Below are 23,760 nucleotides of genomic sequence, written 5' to 3' on the forward strand. Positions count from 1 at the left end.
TCAATGAACACGACAATGACACAATCAGGAATGTCCTCGCATTGATGAAGTTTAACGGTTTTAATGTAATGAAGTGCCCCAACTATCCCACCTCCTGCCTTCCCCACAAACTCCCCATCACACTATCCCCCATCCCCCACCATCTCCCCAGCATGACCACTCATGGCAATTAGTGTCTCGGAGTCCTTTACAACCATGGCCTCTTCCCCCCTGCTAGCCCCTGGGAGTTTGGCCGCAGAAGGCGCTGTGACTGACTCCTCGGAGTGCCCTGCTGTGTCCCCACTGTGGGTGTTGTTGAAGTGGAAGGTTTTGTTGGCATTGCACCTTCGTTCTCTGCCTCATGGCATGTGCCAGTGCAGAGTCGCCTTCAGTCATCTCAGTGACCATCTGGGAATACAGTGTCAGGGCGGCAGTTGTCTCGTCCCTGTTCGGAGCGATGGCCCGCACAATCCTGCAGGTGGCCCCTTGCATGCGGTCCCTAATGGTCTTCACTCCATCTCTTCAAGCCTCTGCAACAGCGTGTTGGTGTGTGCTGTGTGGGAGAGGGGCTTTGCACTGGTCATGGGCTGTATTGAGGGGAGCCATAAAATGGTGTGTCAATGTTTAGCTCAGGTGACTGTGTACGCTGGTGATATGGTGGACTCTCCGGGGTCTGTGTACACTGGCGGCGTGGAGGGCTCTGCTGGGGCTGTGTACGCTTGTGGCGTGGAGGGATCTATGGGGACGGTGGCCCTTCGGCAGGCGGTGACACTGGGCTGGTGCCCCCTGTGACTCCTTTGAGAAACCAAAGGGAGTATCACCTGCCAGTCCTCAGGGACTTGTCATCCAGGTGGCCAGGACACAGCCATCACTTTTGGATCCAGTTCCTTTGGAACCAGTGCGGGAGGATCACCTGGGTGAGGGGTCTTTAGTGAGTGGGGGTGAGGCAGCTGATGTTGAGACATGGTATTCCCCCCTATTTGGTTTATCCAACCCATCCTTTAGGATGCTCTGAGGTCCTGACTCCCCCCATCCCCCTCTTTATACACAAACACTGGGCTGAGGAAGAGGGTGACTGAGAGTAACAACATTAACTTTCACACATCGTACTTGACATGTCCCGCTAATCGGGTCAGCCACTTGATTCTAAGTGCATCCACCTGATACCAATTAGCTCTCCTCACACGAATAAAAGGCAGAACCCAAAGACACACTCTGAGCAAGGCAGAGTACGAGCAGGGCTTCCGGGACAAAGGCAAACCTACTGGAGTAGAGCAATAGACCAAAGGATGGGAGGAGTGTGTTGAAAACCCCAAGAGTTCCCTACTGGAGGTAGTTTCCTCCGACAGGTGGCGAAAGACACGTAGAGAAGGACAGATCCCACAAGTTAAGACTGCGTTATGTTTCAAGGATCCCAGCGATCCTCTCGGCTGAACGGCAGAGTTGGGGAGTTGAGGCCAAACCTGTGGTACTAACCTTGACTCGTAAATTGGGAATTGAAAAACCAAGAAGAGACGCACACAGCCGGCGAGTTAGCAAGCGACCTGAAAGACTGGTGTGTGTTAAAGTAGCAAAATTATATCACAAGTTAAGACTGCACGTGTCTGAATGAGACACGAGGAAAGGCAGACCTGTGAATGAAGTTTGAAGTTAAAGACAACTGCGAAACCAGCGATACTAAGTAACGGAGTGGTCCTGCGAAAGGAAGTGGCCCACTCGAAAGTCTCAGTGAAAAGTAAATGGTTTAAAGCAATAAAGCGAATGAACAGCAAAAGTGAACTGAAGAAGTTTTAACTGCTAGAGAAGGTGAGAGTGAAAGTTGAACTGTAAACTTTGAGTCAAAGTGGATCTGCAGGGGTCTGTAAAGAAAGCCACGCACATTCAAAAGTCTTCAACATTCGAAAGTGTTCCGAGCCCGTTAGGGAGAATTCTCAGAAATGTGCTAATTCCCTCTACCTTAGAGACCTCAAGCAACTTTGCAACTTTGCTGGATTTTGAGGGCTTGATCTTTTTAACCTGGAGAGAGAGACCCCTTTTCCCACTCACTCATGTATTTTAATGTGATTTTGTACACTGTTTCTTTTTTGGTTGTGGAGTCTGACAAACTCCATAGGCATCATCTTTTACATTGTGTCACACAGCACCTTCAGTGCAGTGACACAGGGAAGTCTTTTCAGATTCCCCAAAGGTTTAAATACCTCCTCTGGGATAAACTGCTGTTTCCCAGAGCAGTAAAGTGAAATTGACTTTACTTACATTTGTAACTTTCTAGACCCAGGACACACTATCTTACAATAGGGTGCTGGAGGGGTTACCCTTTGTCTAGCTTATCATGTAACATGGGTATGTTACCCTTTCCTCAATGAATGGCTCGTGGCAGTGGTTTACGTTTTACTACCATTATGGGATTTTACCGCGGGCTGCGTTCGCAGCCACAGTAAAGTACCCATGGGTGCCATTTTTGTCAAAATGGCCCGGTCTTCTTTTTTTTGCCATTTCTTTGTGGAAAGGTCCTTCTTGAGATTTACTCTGCGCGCAAAATTAGGTTTGGTCCCTTTGTTCATTTTGCCTTTGGCAGGATTCACGAGTGAAGCCCACCTCTGGCTCCAGGGTGTCTGACGGGTGCAGAAAGCCAGGGAGGTGCCCAAAACTCCCTGTGCTAGTCTCCTAGGAGACAAGAATGCAATCTTAGGTGATTGGCTGGCTGACTGTCCGGCAAAGACAGCCACCCTGATGGGCGACTGACAGCTAGGCTCGAATGAATGGGAGCAAGCTGCATAAAACGCTAGGCTTTTTTGGCTTGGAAGGCAGAGTCGACCACTGGACGAAGGAATCAGAAGAAGAACTTGAAGAGGATACCTGCTGCAACTCCTGGACCTTTGGTTTGCCCGGTGTAGCCCCACTGCTGTGCTGAAACTCCAAATTTGTATCGACAGACAAGCCCCTGCAAGGACGACTTCTCCCTTTGAGTGGGTGGGACCAATCCACTCCAAAGTAAGCTACGTGGACATCCTCAGTTTCCACTGCAGTCGCTGCTGGAACAGGATAGCCAGGGAGAGGAACACCAGTTCGTATACGTTGCTTTTAAGCTGGCCAAGAGCTCCAGGAAGATCCTCCGGACTCCCAGAAAGCAGGACTGACCAAGCATGAACCCCATCAACAGAGTGCAGGACCACGGATGCAAGGAAAGCCCATCTCGACAGCCAGGGACTGCGGTGTTGCTATTTGCAGTAAGAGCGAAGAGCTGAAACACTGAAGTGCCACTTGTTTGCAGATTGCCAGTTGCTAGCGGTGACTGTCCTATTGCAGTGCAGGAGTCCCCAGAAGTCCTCCCTCTTGTCCCCACGACTGAGGCCCAGGAACAGCCAGATTTGCAGCGCTGCACAGGGAAAGAAGTCATCTGCTGCCCTTTTTCTTCAACCTAAAGGTACTGTAAAGTCTAAGAGAATGTACCTCTTGTTGTGCAGCCCCTTGTCCTTGTTGGAGACTTGCTTGGGTGCATTTGTAGAGTTGCTATCAGCTTCTTTACCTGACAAGCCTCATCAGCTTTTGGCCCTACTTTGATTTCTTCTATTTTACAAAGACTTTTTAAACATTGTGAAAGTCCTTCTACTTACGTGCAAGAAGTGCTCCAGTTCACCTTGACTTTTGCTAACTTCACATTGGCTGGCCTGGCTCCCTGAATGACTCCTCTCTCCTCTGTTTAAATGTTCTGCCTTCCTTCCAGGAAAGGGTTAACTGACTTTTGCATTGGGGGTTATTGAAAGTACTTACCTGCTTAAGAATCCTGGTGTGAATACTTTTTTTATTCTGATACCTCTTTTCTTTGGCACTCTCCTAAGAAAGTCAAAATGCAAACAGTTATATGTTAATGTCCACAGCACCCTAACAACTGATTTCACCTGAGGGTGTAGGTAGTGTCTGTGGGCCATCCCAAATGGGTTTCAGCTGATTTAGAAAACTGAGTGTGTATTTTTGAAGTATATTTGTGTGTTGCTTAACATTACTCCCTTCTGAAGAAGGCTTTCATTGACTGACTTGTAAATAAATTAATAATTGTTTAATCAAGAAACCTTGTGTGTAAGAGTTTATTTGAATACTTGTCAATGTGAATCTCTGTGTAACTCCACTACAGCTCGCATTGACCCCTCTTGAGATAAGCCTGGCTACTCGACCACACTAACAACCTGTGTAGTACAGACTTATACCAAAGGTTGGGTTCCTATTGCCAGGAGGTCAGGGTTGTTGTAGTGCACCCAAAGTGTACTGCATTCAATCTTTCCTAACAGAACCCGACAGAGGGGGACTCGAAGTGAAATAAGCTTGGGGAAGGGAGCCCCCTTATAAGTTTCTGTTGAACTTTATAATGAGAGGTCTGAGCCCGATGGAGTGGGACCTACGGGAACTGTGTGGTGAAGAGGTCTGAGGCTGACAGAGGGGGACCTTTGGGAATTTTTTGGATTCAAACATTTTTGAAGTCAAGAAAAGAGACTCCAACGTGGAAGGCCAGATGGGCCTCGACCCACGTTTTGGAACTGTTTATTGTGTTGGAAATAGAGCCAGAGTGTGCCATCCTGCCTACAGGGACAGCCTTACTCTGTGAGGTTTAACATGGGGAGGAGAGCTGTTTCAACCACATTTATTCATTTGAACACTGATATTTCCTTTTGCAGACATTTCTCCTTTTTACATTTTTTTGTACAAGAAATAGGGCAGATATTAGGTTTTGTTGGCATAGGCCATTTTGATTTGACAGACTCTACTAGGACTGGTTATTTATTATTTGATGGCCCAGACTACTCCCATCTTAGTTATAGGGCAAAATAGGAGTTTCTCCTCCAAACCCAACAATTTCAATAAAGGTTTTACAAAGTGTACTCATTATGTCGGTGTCATACTTGTGATACCATGCCTCTGCTACATATGGTGTGAGGAGTCGGATCTGGCTCAATTGATACAAGTTGAGAACCCATGCTAGCAATTGTCATCCCACCAGAAGGGGAGAGTAGGATTATTGAAGTTCTTGATTTTGATCGAAAATCTACCATTAAGGAGACTTTATTCTCTGAACTTCAAATCCTAGTTAGCCAACAAGATTTGTTTTTCAACCGAGGTGCTATTAGACAGCTTACTGAAAGCCCATTATCAAATACAACAGTGGGGCTGAATAGTCTTAAAAACAAGATCCTCCCATATGTTCATTAGATATAGCGCCTTAAATCCACCTTTTCCCAAACCTTTTATTTTTTGGGTCCAAACCCCTTCATCAAAATCAAGCTTGGAAGGGTCAGACGACTTCGAAACAACCCTCCCTGAAGAGGTTGAGACCTTTTTCTTCTGAGTCCGAAAAAACCCAACAGAGGGAACCCTTACCCCTCCTGAAAATAAGGCTGATGGTGAAATGGCAATGGTTTAACTGCCCGCCCATCAGATTCAGGCCGAAGCCCGACTTCAAGAAAATCTAACAAAGTTGGTTGAATTATAAACCAGAACCCTATTGCCTCAAAGGATATTACAACCCTACCAGGAAGGAGAAGACCTATGGAATTTGTTTCTGAATTTTGAGCAATTAGCTGAACATCTGGGATGGGGAGAAAACTTAAATGCTATTTGGCACTGCTATTAAAAGGTGAGCTACAGACCTCTTATGAGTTACTTAATCTATCCTTCGTAGCTACCTTCATATCTATCAAGGAAGGACTCCTTAAAAGAGTAGGCCAGACCAATCATTTTTAATGACAAAAACTAAGGTCCATCAGATTAAACCCCGGTGAGACCCCCCCCCCCCCCCCTGGAAGTAGGGGAACACATTAAAAACACTTTTCGATGGGGGTCGGCAATAAAACTCTAGATGAATTAATAGAAATTATTATGTTGGAACAGTTTAGCAACTCATTAACAACTTTTCTACAGAAAGCCGTATTACTATTAAATCGGCCATCCTTTGCATGGCTATCAAGGCTGCCCAAAATCATTCGGATGCAGTAAAACATTTCCATTCCTTACATAAAAATGAAGATAGAAAAGATCAAAAAGCAACATACCGCTCACAAAACCTGTCATTAGAACGCGGGAGACTCTCTAAAACCCGAGAGTGGATCCCGAAAGAATGGGTAGACATTTTTAAAAACAATATTAAGGGTATGGAAGAGCTAAGAAGAGAAGAACCCAGAGGGTTTAAACCATCACCACCCATCTGCTTCTCATCTATGGAGTGTTCGGTAAGAATTGGTGCAGTCACACTGTGCAAGACTACACAACCCTTATCTGCTTGGTATTGGGTAACCCACCTTTTGGTATAGGTCTGTACTACACAAATTGGTAGTGTGACTGAGCAGCCAAGCCTATCTCTAGAGGGGTACATGTGAGCTGTAGAGCTGTACAAATGAAATCTGTATATACAAGTAGCCAAGTAACACTTACACTCAAGGCTTCTGTTATAAATAGTTATTTATTTAATTAACATCAGTTTTTAAATAAGCGTTCTTCGAAAAGGCAATTCATGTAACAGTGTAAATATACTTCAAAATTACTTTTCAGAATCAGAACAAGTTAGTGGAATCTCTGTGGATATGCTTCTTACACACTTCCTACACCCTGAGGTGACTTCATTCACAAGGACAGTAGTGTAAATATCACACTATTAACTTTGCAGATTCTGAGGTTGCAGCAAGGAAAGGTTTAAGGAAGGAAAAAGGTTAAACAGGTTCTCGGTAAATGTGAGGACAACTAAATTTTCCAATGAAATCTACACAAGCCTTTCCCAGCAATAACAGTCTAAAACAAGTTACAACCTATGAGGAGCACACAATATCAAAGTCAATTGACTAGAAACGCCTTCAGGGAGCCAGGACACCCAAAGTCAATTGGAACATAGTCTATGGAGCTGAGGCACTTAGATCAGAAACAGTCTTGCACAAAGTTAGAGAGTTTGTAGAAAATCACTTGTAGGGTCACAAGCTGTTAAGCCTGTGAAAAGAGAGTTGGAATCAACTCTAAAAGTAAGCCACTACAATTGCCGACTGAGAAAAGCACAGCTAAAAGACAGCGAGGGAAGTACCCCAAGTCTGAACAGTACCTCTGGTTTGAAGAAGAGTGGTCCAGCTGGATTCTATCTTGCTACAGCGGTGCAGACCTTGTTTTCCTGTGCGCCATCATGGGGACAAGAGAGAGGACGTCTGGAGGGCTCCTGCGGCAGTATTTGGGAGGTCGTCGGCAGCTACAGGGTCTTTTCGGATTCAGCAGCACTTTGCGGTTTCAGCACTTAGCAAACAGCACTGTCGTAGATCTTGGATACCGGTTGGGCTTCCTTCACTCCTTCGGTCCTGCACTCTGGTGAGGGGATTCGAGCTCTGGTCATCCTGCTTCTGAAGGGTCCTTACGAGACTCCTGGAGCTTCTAGCCAGACTTCAGACATTGCACTCGACTACGGATTGCATGACCCCTGGCACTCGGTTCTTGCAGCAATGAAAAAGGACAGCCCGTCAGGGAAGATGGCCCAGTGGAGTTTGGCTCAGGGTTAGTTGGTCCCACTAACCCAAGGGGAGAAGTCGTCCCTTCCGGAGCTTCTCTGTTGAATTGAAAAAGGGAGTTCCAGCAGAGCAGCAGGGCTTCACCTGGCAATTCAAAGGCCTTGGAGAATGCAGCAAGCTTCGTTCACGGTTTCTTCGTCAGGTCTTTCTCCCAGTGGTCGACTCTGCCTATAGTCCCAAAACCCTTGCCTTTTAAGCAGGTCTCTCCCATTCATGCACAGCCTAGGCTGCCAATCACAGAGCAGGATGGCTTTCCTTTCAGGACAGCCATCCAGCCAATCAAGACTGGTTGCTTTCAGGCATTCCTAGAGGCTAAGGGACAGGGGAGTTTCGGGACCCACCCTCAGATCCTGTCCATCAGACACACTGGAGCCAGAGGGGGGCTTCAGGGCTGAAGCCCGCACAAGGCAAAACAAACAAAGCTCTCAAATCTGCCTTGACGCACAGAGTAAACCCCAAGAAAGACCACACAAACAGAAAATGGAGATAAAAAGACGGCCCATTTTGACAAAATGGTCACCCATGGGTGCTTTGCTGCAGCTTGAGGGTTCAGCCTGCGGTAGAAAAGCACAATGGTAGGAAAAATTAAACCACTGCCACCAGCCATTTAAAGGAGTGAGGGTAAAATACAAATGTTACATGAGAATGTAGGATAAGAGGCTAAAAGGTATCCCCCCAGCACTCCACATAAAATGGTGTGTGCTGGACCTACAAAGCGAAAAGGTAAGTAAAGTCAATTTCACTTCACTGTTTTTGGGAACTGTAGTTCACACGAGAGAAGGTATTTAAACCTTATGAGAAATCTAAATGATTTTTCTGTGACACTGCACTGAAGGTGCTGTGTGTCACCATACAAATAGTAGATACCTATGGAGTTTCTCAGACTCCAAAAACAGTGAAAACACATAATCAGAAATTAGGTCAAAACACATGAGTGAGAAAAAGGTCTCACTCACTCCAGGGTTAAAATTAAAAAGTCCAGCAAATGAGCTGGGGGTCTCTAAGGTTGAAGGGAATCGACACAAAAATGAGAATTCTTCCTAATAGGGAGACAGGTAATTTGGCCCAACATTGTCCCAAAAATCAAAAGAAGGAGCATATGGAAATAGGATGCTGAAGAGGAGAGGAATGGGAAGAACAAGAAGATCTAGAAACCTTTAGCATATGTTTATGCCAATCCTCAGTTGAGTTTACATATGAGAGAGCTCTGGTAAATGGCAAAGTAGTGAAAGCATTAATTGATTCTAGCAGTAAACAAACAGCCATAAGAGCTGATTTAGTCACCCGACGGATCTAGAACATGCAACCATGGTTAGTCACCTGTGTACACGGAGATAACAGGATCTACCCCTGAGTACCGGTGTACATTAATATCGGAGGGGAAACCTGGCTAGTGTCATCAGCGATTATCCCTGGACTTCCAGAAGAAGTTATTATAGGGAGAGACTTTCCAGAATTCTCCACCCTTCTTCAAGTACCTCCTTTTCCATTCAGAGAATTTACACCACAAGATCAGTGGCAATCTGATTCCTAATCCCAGACCTCCCTGGTATGGGAATGGACGGAAACAGATCCTCATAGAGACATTGTGGGTATCAAAACCCCTCAATCCCAGTTCATAGGCTGCTCAAAAGGAACTAAGGTTAACATGCAGCTCCTACCAGCACAGCCGAAAAGAAATTCTGTCGATTTCAGAAAGTCCCTAGATAGAATTTCCACTTGTCCTCTCCAAAGACTTTAATGTGGAAGGCTAGACATGTCCCGATCCACGTTTTGGAACTGTTTATTTTGTTGGAAACCGAGACAGCGTGTGTCATCCTACCTACAGAGACAGCCTAACTCTGTAAGATCTAACGTTGGGAGGAGAGCTGGTTCAACTACATTTATTCATTTGAACACTGATTTTTCCTTTTGCTTCCATTTCTCCTTATTACACTTTTTTGTACAAGAGATAGGGCAGGCATTAGGTTTTGTTAGCATAGGCCATTTTGATTTGACGGACTCCACTAGGACTGCGTTATTTATTATTTGATGTTTGAGACTACATCCATCTTAATTATAGGGCAAAATAGGAGTTTCTCCAACCCCAACAATTTCAATAAAGGTTTTACAAATTGTGCCCATTGTATCAGTGTCATACTCCACATCGGCCTGCCAGCAGGTGTGTCTCAGTGGCTGTGCCTCCAGCTGCGGCTGTGGGTGCTGTGTGCCTTGCACTGCTCCTGGTGACTTGTGGCGTGGGCGTTGGCTTGGCCCTGCTGTGTTACGGTGTTACACGGCAGGACATCTGCCTCGGTGTAGCCTGACTGGGCCTTTGCGGGGTGGTGGTGACAGGCCTTGAGGGCCTGGATGCGCCGCTCCCAGATGGGCCTGCATCATCCTCCTCCTCCTCCTCCTCCTCCTCCTCCTCCTCCTCCACTGATGCCTCTGGCGATGCGCGACTGCCTCTAGGGTTGATAGGAAATGTTGTCAGGTATGGTTCCCCCACGTGTGTTGGCATGCAAGACACATTTGCTATGGTACAGCGTGGAACCCCACACATGTGGGCAAATGGGCATTGTTGGTCAGGGGAGATTGTATGTGGGCGCAGCATCATGGGGTTGCTTGTAGCGATGAGTGTGTGACATATGGCCAGTTGGTCTTTGGCCAGTGTGTGGGGAAGGCAGGGTGTCCATGCTGGGGCATCTGATGTCTGGTATGCACGCTTGCTTGTGGTCCTTCATGCACTCACATCCCTTCCCTGGGTGGCACTCACATGGAGTGGTTGGGGGTGGTGGCTTAGTCCATGGCTCTGGCATGGACCTATGGGGCACTGCTGTGCAAACCAGCAAGGTTGCACTGTGGTGCAGATTGATTGGCAGGCGGATCACATGTCGCTGTGGGGGATGTGTACTTCCATGTGGCTTGTCTGCCATGCCAACATGGGGCAGACCTACTGGGGCTGCAACATGCTGGAGTGACTGTTGAATGGTGTTATGGCTGCTCACGCACCGCTATCCTGCCGGCACAGGTTGTGCCAGTAGGGGTGAGGTATACATGGCATTTGGTGTGGTCACTTGCCACCCCTTCCCGCTGCTGTGACACTGGGGGGCACCCTTAGTGCCCTGTCCCATGGTTGCAGTGGGGGGTGGCTGATGTGCCACCCCGTCACTCCGCCCTGTTGGCATGCCCGCTTCTGGGTCTGCTGACCCGCCTCCGCACTGCTGTCTCCCTCTATACCTTCTATGTCCATCACCGTACCGCACTCCCCCTCCCATGCGGTAAAAATCAGTGGCTCCAAAGGGACTCTTGCCGGTGTTGGGACAGCAGTCCCCTCATCCTGACCCTCAGGTCACTCCACCGCTTGCGGCAGTCCTCTCCATCATGGGGTACATTTACCACTGCTGTCACCTTCTGGCTGATGGCATGCCAGATGGCTCTCCTGCGCTTTCCAGTGGTATTCCTCTGCCGACTGCCATAGTTTGTCACAGTGGGTAATGACCTTATCTTTGAGGACCACCAGCTCCCCCTCACCTTGCCTCTGATCCTCTCCTGGGACATTCTGGCTTTCTCCAGGACCGGATGGCTGCAGGAAGTGGAGATATTTAATGGATTGTGTTTTTCAAAATGGCCACCGCAATGCTTGCCGTTCCAGCGATGATGCAATTTCCGCCAGCGCTAGTAGGGCCGATTTCGGCTCATTTTCTGCCGGGTGCTTATTGCGTTACCGCCGGAGTCGGGCGGTGCGCTCATGCCAGGTTGTGATGCAGCGCTAATACCGCTGCACGACCCGGTGGTAATGCTATTTCTGCTTGCCGGAAATTGCACCGGATTACCGCCCAACTTGTGATGAGGCCCAAGCCTTGACCCCTCTCCATGCTACCTTGATTGGTTTAGCTGAACTCCCAGTGTTTCCCCTGTTCCCTATAACTAGGGTGGCCTCCAAACTCTTTCCACCAGGCCATAGTTTAGAGATCCATCTTAACAATGTGCAGTTAGTGCATTTATTCACCTTGCCATAGTGTCTGCACCTATCGGCTGAAGTGATTATCTGCCTCTGGGAATCTGCATTTTTCAGCCAAACTTCCAGAATTCAAGACGTTGGGCCTCATTGCAAGTTAGGTGGAAATTTGGCAGTAAATCCACCCAATAATTTCCCTAATGAATTACTGTTACCGTCACTTGGTCAGGCGGAATTTCCACCTGATTACAAGTGGTGGTCGCGCTGTAATTCCCCATTTATTTTGGGTCCATTGGACCCAATGGGGCTTTTTTTGGCGGAAATACTGCTGCAGTAATTCCACCGATTTTCGGCATTGAGTGGGAAGATTTACCTCCAGGGTTTTCCTGGAGGTAAATCCTCCACTCAAAACCCAAACGCATAATTTGGCATAGTGGTAAAATTGTCAGTAACTCAGTTTCCTCCAATTTTACCACTTACTGCCTAACTCGTAATGAGGCTGTTTAACTTTTATTATTTATTTATTTAATTTATTTTAGTATTTGTAGAGCGCACTACAGCCCAAAGGCAACGAGGTGCTATAAGGAGATTTAAAGAAGGCTTTCTTGAGGCTTACAATAAGCGGCCCCAGAAGGTATACTTGGGTAGATTCAGTTACATGGTTACAGGCGATATGCAGTCCAATTACATATTTACAGCAGGTATACAGTGAAAGTTACAGTTAGTTACTCATATTCTTTTCTAGGTAGCACGAGGCATAACAGAGAGTGTGCTAGGTGATATAGTGGAGGTGCAGACCTAGACTGACGGGCTCTTTTAGACAAAGAGCTGGGTTTTTAAGGCCTTGCGGAAGGCTGTGTGAGAATCAATTGATCTCATCTGAGCTGGAAGGTTGTTCCATAGGGTCGCCACCATAGAGGGGAAGCTGGTGCCTCCTGCCCGTACTCTGCGCGTGTGCGGGACAGTGATGCGGTTAGCATAGGCTACTCTAGACGGTCTGGTGACTGTTTGTCTGGTAATCCTCTGTGTCAGATAAGGGGGGGCCTGATCGTGCAGACATTTATGTGTAAGGGCCAACGTTTTGAAGACCACCCTTTCCTTGATGGGGAGCCAGTTTACCTGCCTCCTGATCCCTGAGATGTGTTCCTTGCGTGAGGTGCCAGTAGCAGCTCTTAAGGCATTATTTTGTGCAATCTGGAGTTTGGTGAGGTTTTTATGGGAGGTTCCAATGAACAACGCATTACAGTAGTCCAGTCTTTGACACTTCTGATAGGCTTCATCCGAGTTGCTGTATCAAGCTACACACCAGATAACAGAGCACTGGTAGATAGCATGCAGTGTCAGCCTTCACACTGAATGCACCAATAGGTTTCCTACATTCAGATATGTTTGACATTTTTTATGAGACCGCAAGTAAAAAATTGATTTTTTGAAGTGAATAATATAATGTCAAATGCATTTCTATATAAAGAGTAAATAAACTGCCCAAACAATTTTCAGTACAAATTCTCATGCTCATCACCATGCCAGTAGCTCCTGCATACTGGCCAATAACTACAAGTAGCTGTTGCTAACATAAAGGTTGTAGACCCCCTGATCTAGAGGAGGACAGGTTGGCAACCCCTGCACTAGTGAGTATAGAGATGCATAGCAATCAGTCTTTGATGTTGCTTCCTCAGTAAGTAATGATGCCTAGGGCATATACATTGGTACTGTTTTATCCTTTCCATAGGTCCTCTTTTGTTATCGCTAGATGCAACTGGTATGCTTGTGTTATCAATCTCTGGGCATCATTATGAGTTTGAATGTGCAGTAAAAAAGTGGTGTTAATTCCGATACTGACACCTTTTTTAGCAGTGACGGAATTTCTACTGTTTTTACCACACTGCCAAATTCTGAGTTTGGAAGAAAAATTGAGGCTTCATGTCCAGCAAAAAGCTGAAGGTAAATCCTCCACTTTTCCTTCAAAAGTAATTGGCTGTACGACAGCGGAATTACTGCTCACAGTGAATCTGCCGAAATACCCATGGAGTCCTATAGACGCCAGAAATGGGGAATTACACCGCCCTACCACCACTCATAATCCCATTGTAAACCCAAGGGACCGAGTGGTGGTACTGGTAAATGATGTTGGCAGTTCAGTAAAGAGGTCCGGTCTTCTCTTTTGGGCGTCTGTTGACTGTTTGGAAAGATTTTCTTTTTGCTGCTTTCCTCCCATAGACTTCTATGCGACACCCTTTCTTTTTGCTTGTTCTGAATCCTGCCCTGACATTTTGGAGCTAAGTAAATCCTTCTGCTTTACTTCCATTGCCTGTTTGCTCATTGTTATGGAGACACAGACTAGTCCCTAAAACGATCAGTACTCTGACTATGGCCCTCATTAAGAGTTGGCCTGTACATGGTAGAAGTGCCGGTAATAAGGTTTAACAGGACTTTTACTGGACTGGCCAACTACAACTTTGCCAGTAGGGGAAACAAATGTACCTCCAACTAAGAGCCGTTTAAATCAATAGTCCACCATCCTGTGTCAAAAACCTTACTTTGTCCTTGACACTTAAACTAAACTAGAGATAAGTATAAATATTTTGGTCCAGAAGAATGACTCCCTTTTTCTGGACTGAGGATAAAAGTTCACTTCCAGGCTTTGACTTTTTCTTAGGGGAATGACTGGGTCAACATAGTCCTCCAACACAAAAAAGGTTCCAGCACTTCTCTTGGGCAGGCCAACTGCTTATCTTTTAACACTTTGGTTACCAGGAGAATGACTCCCTTCTCCTAGTATCTTGATTTTACAGTTCAATACAACCAGGGGGAATTACTCCTTCCCCTGGTCTCTCTTTCACTTTGATTTCACAATTCAACACTTGGTCTTTCACTTTAAGGGTCCTAGATTCAGGCTTCCCTGTCCCCAAACATGGGCAGACTTGATTCACCCTCCTGCCAAGTAGTGTCATTAGGCAGGTGGTTTGCACTTCTCTTGTACGTGTGGGACCCACACCGTGTTTCTCTATTGCAATGATTTGGCAGACCTGGTTCATTCTCCTGTCAGGTACTAGTACGAAGAAGATGATTTATAGGGTTCTTTTGTGGGTGCAGGGTGCCAGACCAGAGGTTCCCTCGTTCTGTCGTTGGGGCTCTCAATATTTCCTTTTTCCCCAAGTCTCCCTCTTCTCCCCTCCTCTGTGGGTTAAGTTGCCCCCACCAACCATCCCGGCAGCCCATATACCTTTAGGTTCCCTGCCGGAGTGCTACAGTCAGTCTCGGGCTCTTCTAACTTCTGTTTTGGGATTCTTGTTGCTTCTCCGCTATATAGTGTGCTCGGGTGGTTCCTCAGCATTTCGTTCCTCGCAGACTGCGTGCCTTCACTAGACCATGCAGTCCAGCTGCCTCACACGCCTGGACCTCAGCTTCTCAACCTTTCTGGTTGGTCCATCCATGGCGGACCGGATAATTATGCCTCTGCTTGTTCACTAGCGTCCGGGGTCAGCAGTCTCTTCTGTTCTCCTCGCCGAACGACTCCCATGCTCGCGGCCTCGAGGGAGGGCTTGATAACATGGGAAGTCCTTCTTTCATTTTTATCATAAGCAGGCACAGAAGACTAGACTGTTCATTCAAGCTCTCACCATTGCTTTCCCTTGTTCTGCACCTCTTCCTCATCCCAGTACTTGTTAAGCAAGTCTCCCTTAAGTAGTCCCTGCTCTTCCTCATCTCAGTAGGTATTACGTTTTCAGACTTACAGACATACATGGAAGTATGCGATATGGGAAGGTGTACAGGGTGTGGGTGGGGGGTTGGCATACCACGTTCTCCCTAGATGTCTTCCTTAACCCCAGAGAGGGAGTCCCTCTCCATGAGATCCTCCCACTGTGCACCACCCCCAGGGTGAGTATAGTAACTGGTAAGACCTAGGAAAGCCCTCAAATACCTTTCAATCTGGGGCACTGGCGTTTCTTGAACAGCCCGGATTGAACCAATCCGTTTCCCACAAAGAAACCCAAGTATTTAATGCTGATTGGGCTAAGTCGCATTTCTTGGGCTTGGCAGTTAGGCTGACTCTTCTCAGTGCTCTAGTAACTTTATACAGATGAAGCATATGTATAAAGCATGTTCTTCCCAGGTTTTGCTATGAATGAAAATATCGTCCAAATAAGCCCCACAAAAGCTGTAATAGAGCCACAAAATGTGGTCTGTTAATCTTTGAAAATGGCAGGAGCACCTTGTAGCCCAAATCTAAGAACTTCAAAATGAAATAGTCCTTTGGGGGTGGAAAATGCAATTTTTCCTTGTCCTCTGGTTTTAATGGCACCTGCTAATAGCCCTTGGTAAGATCAATCGTGAAGAGATCTACGGCCGAGTCGATCAATAAAGTTGTCAATCCGTGGCATCGGGTAGTTGTCGAACTGGGACACGACATTGAGTTTTCTAAAGTCTATGCAAAACCTCCACGATTGATCAGGGTTTGCCACCAGGACTATTGGCGAGGACCATGAACTTTGTGATGGTTCAACAATATCCACGGCCAGCATTTTCTCCACCTCTTGGAGAACCATTTCCTTTCAGACTTGCGGACCCGATAGGGCTTGAGATTAATGACTTTTCCGGGGGCTTGGGAATATGTATATGATGGTAAATCCTCTTCACTCTCGTAGGCTCACAGCTAAAGACATCTGTGATTTTTCAGTAAGAGACCATGGATATCTTGTTGTTGGGACAGTGGAAGCTCTAAGTTGGATCTATCTGTCTCTTCTGACACAAGACTGGCCATTACCATGGAGGAAGATTTTACTTGGTTTTCACTATTTCCACTCCTTTAAGAGTTTAATGTGGTATATCTGAGTCTTAAGTCTTCTATTGAGTTGGGAGATCCGATAATTACACCCATGCCTCGGCCAGCAAATGACTTGGTGGTTCAGGTTCCCTCCCATGTTTTCATATTAGGTGGACGATTAACATTTTTCACCCATACATGGGAGGGAACCACCTCACCTCAGATCAGTGGGTCCTCAAAACCGTCAGAGGTAGCAATTGTATAGAATTTCTTCATCGACCACAATACCACCCTCCAAAAAATAGAAGACTGTCTCTACAACAACTCCACATCCTACTGGAAGAAGTACTTCTCCAGCATGGGGTCTGGCATGGATTCATATGCTCATGAATATTCCCCGTCGTCAGGCTGGGATCCTTGGTAAAGAAAAAATCAGTTTCAGTTTAGTTTCTGAACTGTCTTTCTACTAATAACCAATCACTGGTCTCTGGGTTATACTGCCCCCAGCCAATGACTGCCTTCTACCTAAGCCCCTCCTCTGGCAGCCATCTTCAGATTTTAACTTCACGTGTTGGGAGTCCTTGTGCTTAGTTCTCAAGCTTTTACTTTGTGTTGCGTTTTTTTTGAAAGAGTTTACTCTCATTTTTGGGTCAATTCGAGCCTCAAGCTCCACCAATTCTTCTTCTGATTAACGGGGATCTGTTTCAGAAATTTCTATGCCCCTCAAGGGCAATTTTTCATCGAATTCCACTTCTTGGAGGATTCCGGAAGATCTTTGAGACCTAGTCCGCGTTGTCATGGCTCAAGAAAAAGGAGACTTGACGCCCGTTGGATCCAAGCTGTTTAGGATCTGCCCAGGATGTGGACTACAGGACGTTTTCAAGGAAGATGAGCTACTGCCTGCACTCCGACAAGTCACATGTGGAGGAGGACTGTGCGTTGTGCAAGACCATTTACGTCCGGACCATGAAGGACCGTCGTAAACAACTTGCTGACTGGCTGGAGGCGAAGAGCCCGGCATCAGGTGAGAAGAAGAATTCTGAGACCTTTGAGGGTGCTCCCGCTCCTGCAACAGGGGCCCAACAAAAGGCAAAGCACTGCAAGTCCGCGGGCACTGGCAGCGCCGTGGGTTGGTGCTCCTCGGCTGCCAGGACGGGAGCAATGTCACCAACGCCGTCAACCACGAGCCAATGCTCCGGCTCAGGGAAAAGGAAGTCCGAGAACCCGGATAAACTTCGGGAGAAGCCCCGGCCGATCCCGACGTGGAAAGCCAAGGGGGAGTGAGGCGGTGTCCCTCCCCCACGGTGAAGTGGGGGGCGCGGTAGTCCTAGTGAGGACGAGCTGTCTGTCATCAAGGAAGTCCTGGCCAAGAGGTTCGATGAATTCAGGGCCTGCGGAAAGGATCCTGTTGAGGCGGACGTGGAGAGCGAGGGTGGAGCCGACGAAGAACAGGTTGACGGGGTGACGGGAGGAGTCTCTGCCGACGCTCCCGTCGCATCCAATGCCACCACCGGCAGACAGGTTGGAAGACATCTTGCTGGCACTGCACACCCTGTAGACAGAGATAAGGACAAGGTTGCCCTTACTGCCGACGGACGATCCATCAGCGCCTGGACCGTCGGGGAGCCCTCCAGCCAAGTGGAGGCGAGTCCATCCTCCCCTACCCTTCCATCCTTCACCTCCATCCCCTCCACCGAGGGATGAGACGGAGACTGAGATAGCGACGACGGGGACCGGCAACAGCAGAGACGACGGAACAGATCTCCCATCGCCCCCTCCACGGATTTCCCCTCCCGACGAAATTGGCTCGTTTCACACCATGATCGCCAGGGCTTCCAAGCTTTTTCAGCTATTCTCTGAAGAGCAGAAGGAGGGATTCCTTTATCAACGACGGGAGGCCAAGAGGAAGACCATACTCTCAGTCCCCTCTGTTGGATGACATTTGAGACAAAGGACTGTCCCTACTGAAGAACCCGTCCACGGCCCCTGCGAAGAGAGACCGGTACAAGAAGTAGAACTGGGTCTCAGACTCCACTCCTATGTGCCTCAGGGCGCAGCCGTCCCCGGACTCAGTGGTCTCTGTGGCGGCTAAGAAGAAAGCAGCAGGGGCGACGGCATCGACTTCCACTTCCCCGCTGGACGGCAAGGGGAAGAAAGCTAGACACCATGGGACATCAGGTCATCTTGTTGGCAGCGACGACCATCAAGGCGGCCAACGCTCTAGCTATCGTGGCTGGCTACGATAGGGAGCTGTGGTTTAAAATCGCCCCCGCCTGGATTTCCTTGCGGATGACAAGAGGGCGCAAGCCCATGAAATCCTACAAAAGGGCGAGGTGGCTTCAGACCACGCCATCACGGGAGCCACGGACATCGCCAACACTGGGTTTCGCCAGATGGGCAACAGCGTTTGCCTTCGCCGGCGCGGTTGGCTCAGGGCCACCGACTTCTGTCAGGACGCACAGACCAGGGTACTGTACATGCCCTTAGACGGGAACAACCTGTTCGGTAAGGTGGTGGACGAGTCACTGCAGGCCATCAAGGCAGACACCGAGACGGCCCGTGCCTTGGGGACGCTTCATCAGCGACGCCGTCCTTTCGGACCTTCGGAGGCAAGTCTCTGGGTGCCACCAAAGGATTTGGTGGCAGCTCTTCATCGTACCGTCAAGCGGCCCGCTCTTCATCGCAGGAAGCCTACAGAGGCCGCAGCAAGGCCGGTGGACATAGTCGTCGCCGCCAAGGGGCCCAAGGTGGCAAGGCCTCAGCGAAGCAGGATTGAACCGGCCTTGACGTCAGGCCCCCACCCGAGCACCCTGGTGGGAGGCCGGCTGGCGAACTTGGTCAGCGTGTGGAAATGAATCTCCACCGACCGTTGGGTGCTGGATGCCCTGGCCCACGGGCACACTCTGGAGTTCCAAAGGAAGTGCCCACTCTTTCCACCGGTGGTCAGGAAAGAAAATCACATCCCACAGCTACATCTGGAGGTATGAGCGATGCTAAAAAAAAGGGCACGATAGAGCTCGTCCCGGCGAGACTCAGGGGCTCCGGAGTGTACTCACGGTACTTCCTCGTCCGAAAGAAGACCGGTGGCTGGCGGCCTATCCTGGACTTCCGCCGCCTCAACAAATACATAAGATCCCAAAAATTCTGGATGGTCACACTTCAGCACGTGCTGTGACAGCTGGAAGAAGGGGACTTCCTGTCGTCACTGGATCTGGAGGATGCATACTTCCACATCCCCATACACAAAGGACATCGAAAGTTTCTATGCTTCATTGTCCAGGGGGCGGCACTATCAGTTCAAGGCACTGCCCTTCGGTTTGAAGTGGGCACCAAGAGTCTTCAAGTGCCTGGCGGCGCGGCTGTGGCTGCAGTGGATCCACGTCTACCTCTATCTGGACAATTGGCTCATCCGAGCGAAGTCAAGGGAGCTCGCCGTCGATCACACAGCGAGGACCGTCCGCCTGCTCAAGGAGCTGGGGTTCTCGATAAACTTTGTGAAGTCCTGCTTGGTGCCATCGCAGGACGCCCTGTTCCTGGGAGCCAGGCTCAACACGGTGGCGCAGCTAGCTTCACCATCGGAGGAGAGGATAAAGGCCATCCTGGGCAAGGTGTAACGGCTGGTGACCATGGAAGTAGCCATGGTGAGGTCCATCAAGTCCCTGCTCGGCATGATGTTGTCATGCATCTACCTCATGCGACTGTGCAGGTTGCGGATGCGGCCGCTGCAGGAGTTCCTTGACGCCCGGTGGATACAAGTGGCAGGAAGCTTCAAAGACAAGATCTCCCTCAACAGGACTTTCCGTGATGCGATCCAGTGGGGGGGGGCACCTGTGCACATCTCGTGGTGGGCATGGACTTCCAGACCCCAGCGCCTCAGGAGACAGTGACGACGGACGTCTCCCTGGAGGGATGGGGCGCGCACACCGGAGATCTCCACGCAAGAGGCCTTTGGCTCCCGGAGGAGCGGTCACTGCAAATCAACGTCTTGGAGCTTCGGGCCGTGTTCTGGGCCCTTAGGTCCTTCCTTCCGTCCCTCAAGGGCAAAGTGGTGAGGGTCTTCACCGACAACACCACCACGATGTTCTACATCCGGAAGCAGGGGGGCACCAGATCCCAGGGGATGTTCCTGGTACCCTTTCACCTGGCAGGAGTAAAGAATACCGTTGCCGACTCACTCAGCAAGGAGCTGCGTTCCTGCCACGAATGGGAGCTTCAGCAAGATCAAGTAGATCTCCTATTCTGATGATGAGGCAATCCCCAGATCGACCTGTTCGCGACGGCGATGAACACCAAGTGCCCGAGGTTTGCCAGCAGGTTTCCCCAGCCAGGGAGCATGAGGGATGCATTCTCCTTCCACTGGGACGGCCTGTTCCTCTGTGTTCCCAACGTTGCAGTTGCTCCTGCGACTCATCAGTCAACTCAGACGTTCCCGGTGCAGGATGATCCTCGTCGCAACAGCGTGGGCGGGGGAGATATGGTTCCTGGACCTACTGGACATGTCAGCGTCCCCTCCAGTCAAGCTACCGACGGACACAGATCTTCTCGCCTGGGAAGGAGGCGCAATCCTGCATCACGACCCAGGATCGCTGAACCTGCAGGCCTGGCTCCTGCAGTACTAGAGTTCGGAGGCTACGACATCCCAGCGGACTGCAAGGAGGTACTTGCCAAGGCCAGGGCTTCCTCGACTCTTAAGTGCTATGGACATAAATGGAAGAGGTTCTCTGTCTGGTGCCGTGCACAGAAGATCAACCCTCTACGGATTACGGCCCCTTAAGTGCTGCCGTACTTGCTGTCACTGGCCAAGGCGGGGCTGGGGCATGCCTCCATCAAAATTCATCTGGCGGATATCTCCCGCTACACCAGAACTTCGGGGCGGTTGTCGCTGTGGTGTCACCGGCTGGTGACGGAGTTCACAAAAGGACTGTTCCGCTTGTTCCCGCCGGTGAAGGCTCCGGCCCTGGCATGGGAGATCAATGTGGTGCTGACCAGGCTCATAGGGCCACCATTCGAGCCTTTGCATTCAACGCCGCTGAAATTGCTATCGTGGAAGACAGCGTTTCTTGTGGCCATCACCTCCGCACGACGAGTGGGAGAGATCCAGGCCCTCACCTGTACGCGGCCGTACCCGACATTCCACCAGACAAGGGTAGTGCTGAGGACGCACCACTTCATCATGTCCAAGGTGCCACCGGATTTCCATCGCAACAAGCCCTTGGTGTTGCCTGTTTTCTTCCCGTCGCCTTCGCTGCCGGCTGCGAGGACTTTGCACTCGCTGGATGTGGCTAAAGCGCTGAAGTTCTACGTGGACCGCACAAAGAGTTTTCGGAAGACATCACAGCGGTTTGTGAACTTTGGCCCTGTGAACCAAGGGAAGACCCTCTCCAAGGCTTCCATTTCCAGATGGCTCTCCGGCTGCATCATGCACTGTCACCGGTTGGCAAACCGACCATGGCCCGGCTGTCGGAGAGCCCATTCGACCAGAGCGACCGCTGCTACAACGGCGTTCCTGTCTGGTGTTCCCCTGCTGGACATCTGCAGGGCAGCTACGTGGAGGTCGACGCACACCTTCACGAAATTCTACTGCGTCGACCGGATTCCAGGGAGGAGGCCAGAGTCGGCCAAGCAGTGCTGCGCAACTGGTGAGGAGGTAAGAGATGCTTAATGTTGAGTTGTTGAAATGCTTAATGTTGAGCCTTGCCACCTCCCGTGGTTGTGCATGTGTGTACTGCTATCTATTCTTGTATTCATGAGCATGTGAATCCATGCCATACACCATGCTGGAGAAGGAACAAGTTACTTACCTGTAACTGTTGTTCTCCAGCATGGGTCTGGCATGGATTCACATGCAAACCCTCCCTCCAACCCCTCTACGGATCATCTCTTGGTCCTACTGCCACTTTACGTGCTACCAAATCTGAAGATGGCTGCCAGCAGAGGGGCTTAGGTAGAGGGCAGTTATTGGCTGGGGACAGTATGACCCAGAGACCAGTGATTGGTTATTAGTCGAAAGACTTTTCAGAAACAAAACTGAAACTGATTTCTGTACTGAGGATTCCCAGCCTGACAGGGAATATTCATGAGCATGTGAATCCATGCCAGACCCATGCTGGAGAACAACAGTTACAGGTAAGTAACTTGTTCCATATCCTGCTGGAGAGGGGAGCGATTGAGGTCGTCTCAGATCTTCAGGTAACCGTAAACAAGTGTATTTATTAAAAATACTTCCTTGTGCCCAAAACTGATCTAACCATGCGCCTTGTTTTAGTATGTCAAACCTCAAAAGTTGAGGATGACAACTCTACAGGAGGTAATCCTGCTGCTACAACAGGGGGATTACATGGACACCTGGGATATGAAGGATGCATACTTTCATATGTCACAGTTACCAGCACACAGAAAGTACCTCAGGTTCAAGATAGAGAACACGTGCAGTCTCTGCAGTGGTGGTCGAAGGAGAACCTTCTGAAGGGAAAATCCTTCACCACCCCCACAGTAGAATCCACTCTCAAGACGGACGCATCCCTGTCAGGATGGGGAGCTCACTTGGTAAAGCATACAGTGCACGGCATGTGGTCACAATCAGTAGCAGCCAAACCTATCAATCTGTTGAAACTACGTGCTGTGTTTAAAGCGCTAAAAGCCTTTCAGACAGAACTGCAAGGGAAGACCATTTTAGTCCTTACAGCAGACAGCACTATAGCCATGTATTACCTGAACAAACAGGGGGCACTCACTCTCCAGGGTTGTCCAAACTGTCACAGAGCATTTGGAAATGGGCACTCAAACACATGTTCCTACTGCCACAACATGTTCCAGGGGTACACGATGTTCTGGCAGACGTACTCAGCAGAGACTTGCAGCTACTTATAGAACACGAGTGGTACTTGCAAGAACACATCTTACACAACGTCTTTGTTGAATGGGGTCATCCAGACATTGACTTTTTTGCAACATTGGAGAAGGTGCAATGCCCAGATTATGCCTCCGGGTACTCGCAGAGAAAGTCCAAAGGGAACAGTCTCTGGATAACATGGTCAGGGAGATTTGCCTATGCTTTTCCCCTAGTTCCCCAACTCAACAGAATAATTCACACGATGCACCAGGAACAGGTCACACTAATCCTGGTGGCACCAATGTGGGCCCAACATAACATAGAAAGGGAGAGAGTTATTTTGGGTGGGAGAGGGCGAGTACAGGGAAGGGGGAAGCAAAGATGGTGCCCGGTGGGATTGTAAAAAACAAATGTTGCCACCTGTGCAGTGGTGAAGGAAGTTGCCACTGAACGCTGGCTTGTACAGTAGGTTCAAGCCCATGTTCATAGCCTCATGATTGTCTGGCACCACTCCCCTGGTTTTAATAACATTTAGTGAAGCATAACGTATTTTGTTGTTTAATCCCACTGATGTGTAAAACAATCATGTTTAATTATATTTTTTCCAGTTTTCGGTTTTATGCTTGTATTGAACCACCAACAGAATTATGTAAATATAAATAATCCTATGGATTAGGTGGGCCCATTGTATTAAAGTGAGTAAGTTATC

The 23,760-nt window shown here is 48.8% G+C and overlaps 1 protein-coding gene across 17 annotated transcripts in view; it reads left to right on the forward strand.

Annotated features, from left to right (window-relative positions):
* Positions 1-23,760, forward strand: part of MPDZ (multiple PDZ domain crumbs cell polarity complex component) — a 1,735,289-nt gene that overhangs the window by 1,250,328 nt on the left and 461,201 nt on the right. The window lies entirely within an intron of this gene.

The sequence above is a fragment of the Ambystoma mexicanum genome, chromosome 6p (assembly GCF_040938575.1).
Source record: "Ambystoma mexicanum isolate Mex_15411 chromosome 6p, UKY_AmexF1_1, whole genome shotgun sequence".
NCBI lineage: Eukaryota > Metazoa > Chordata > Amphibia > Caudata > Ambystomatidae > Ambystoma > Ambystoma mexicanum.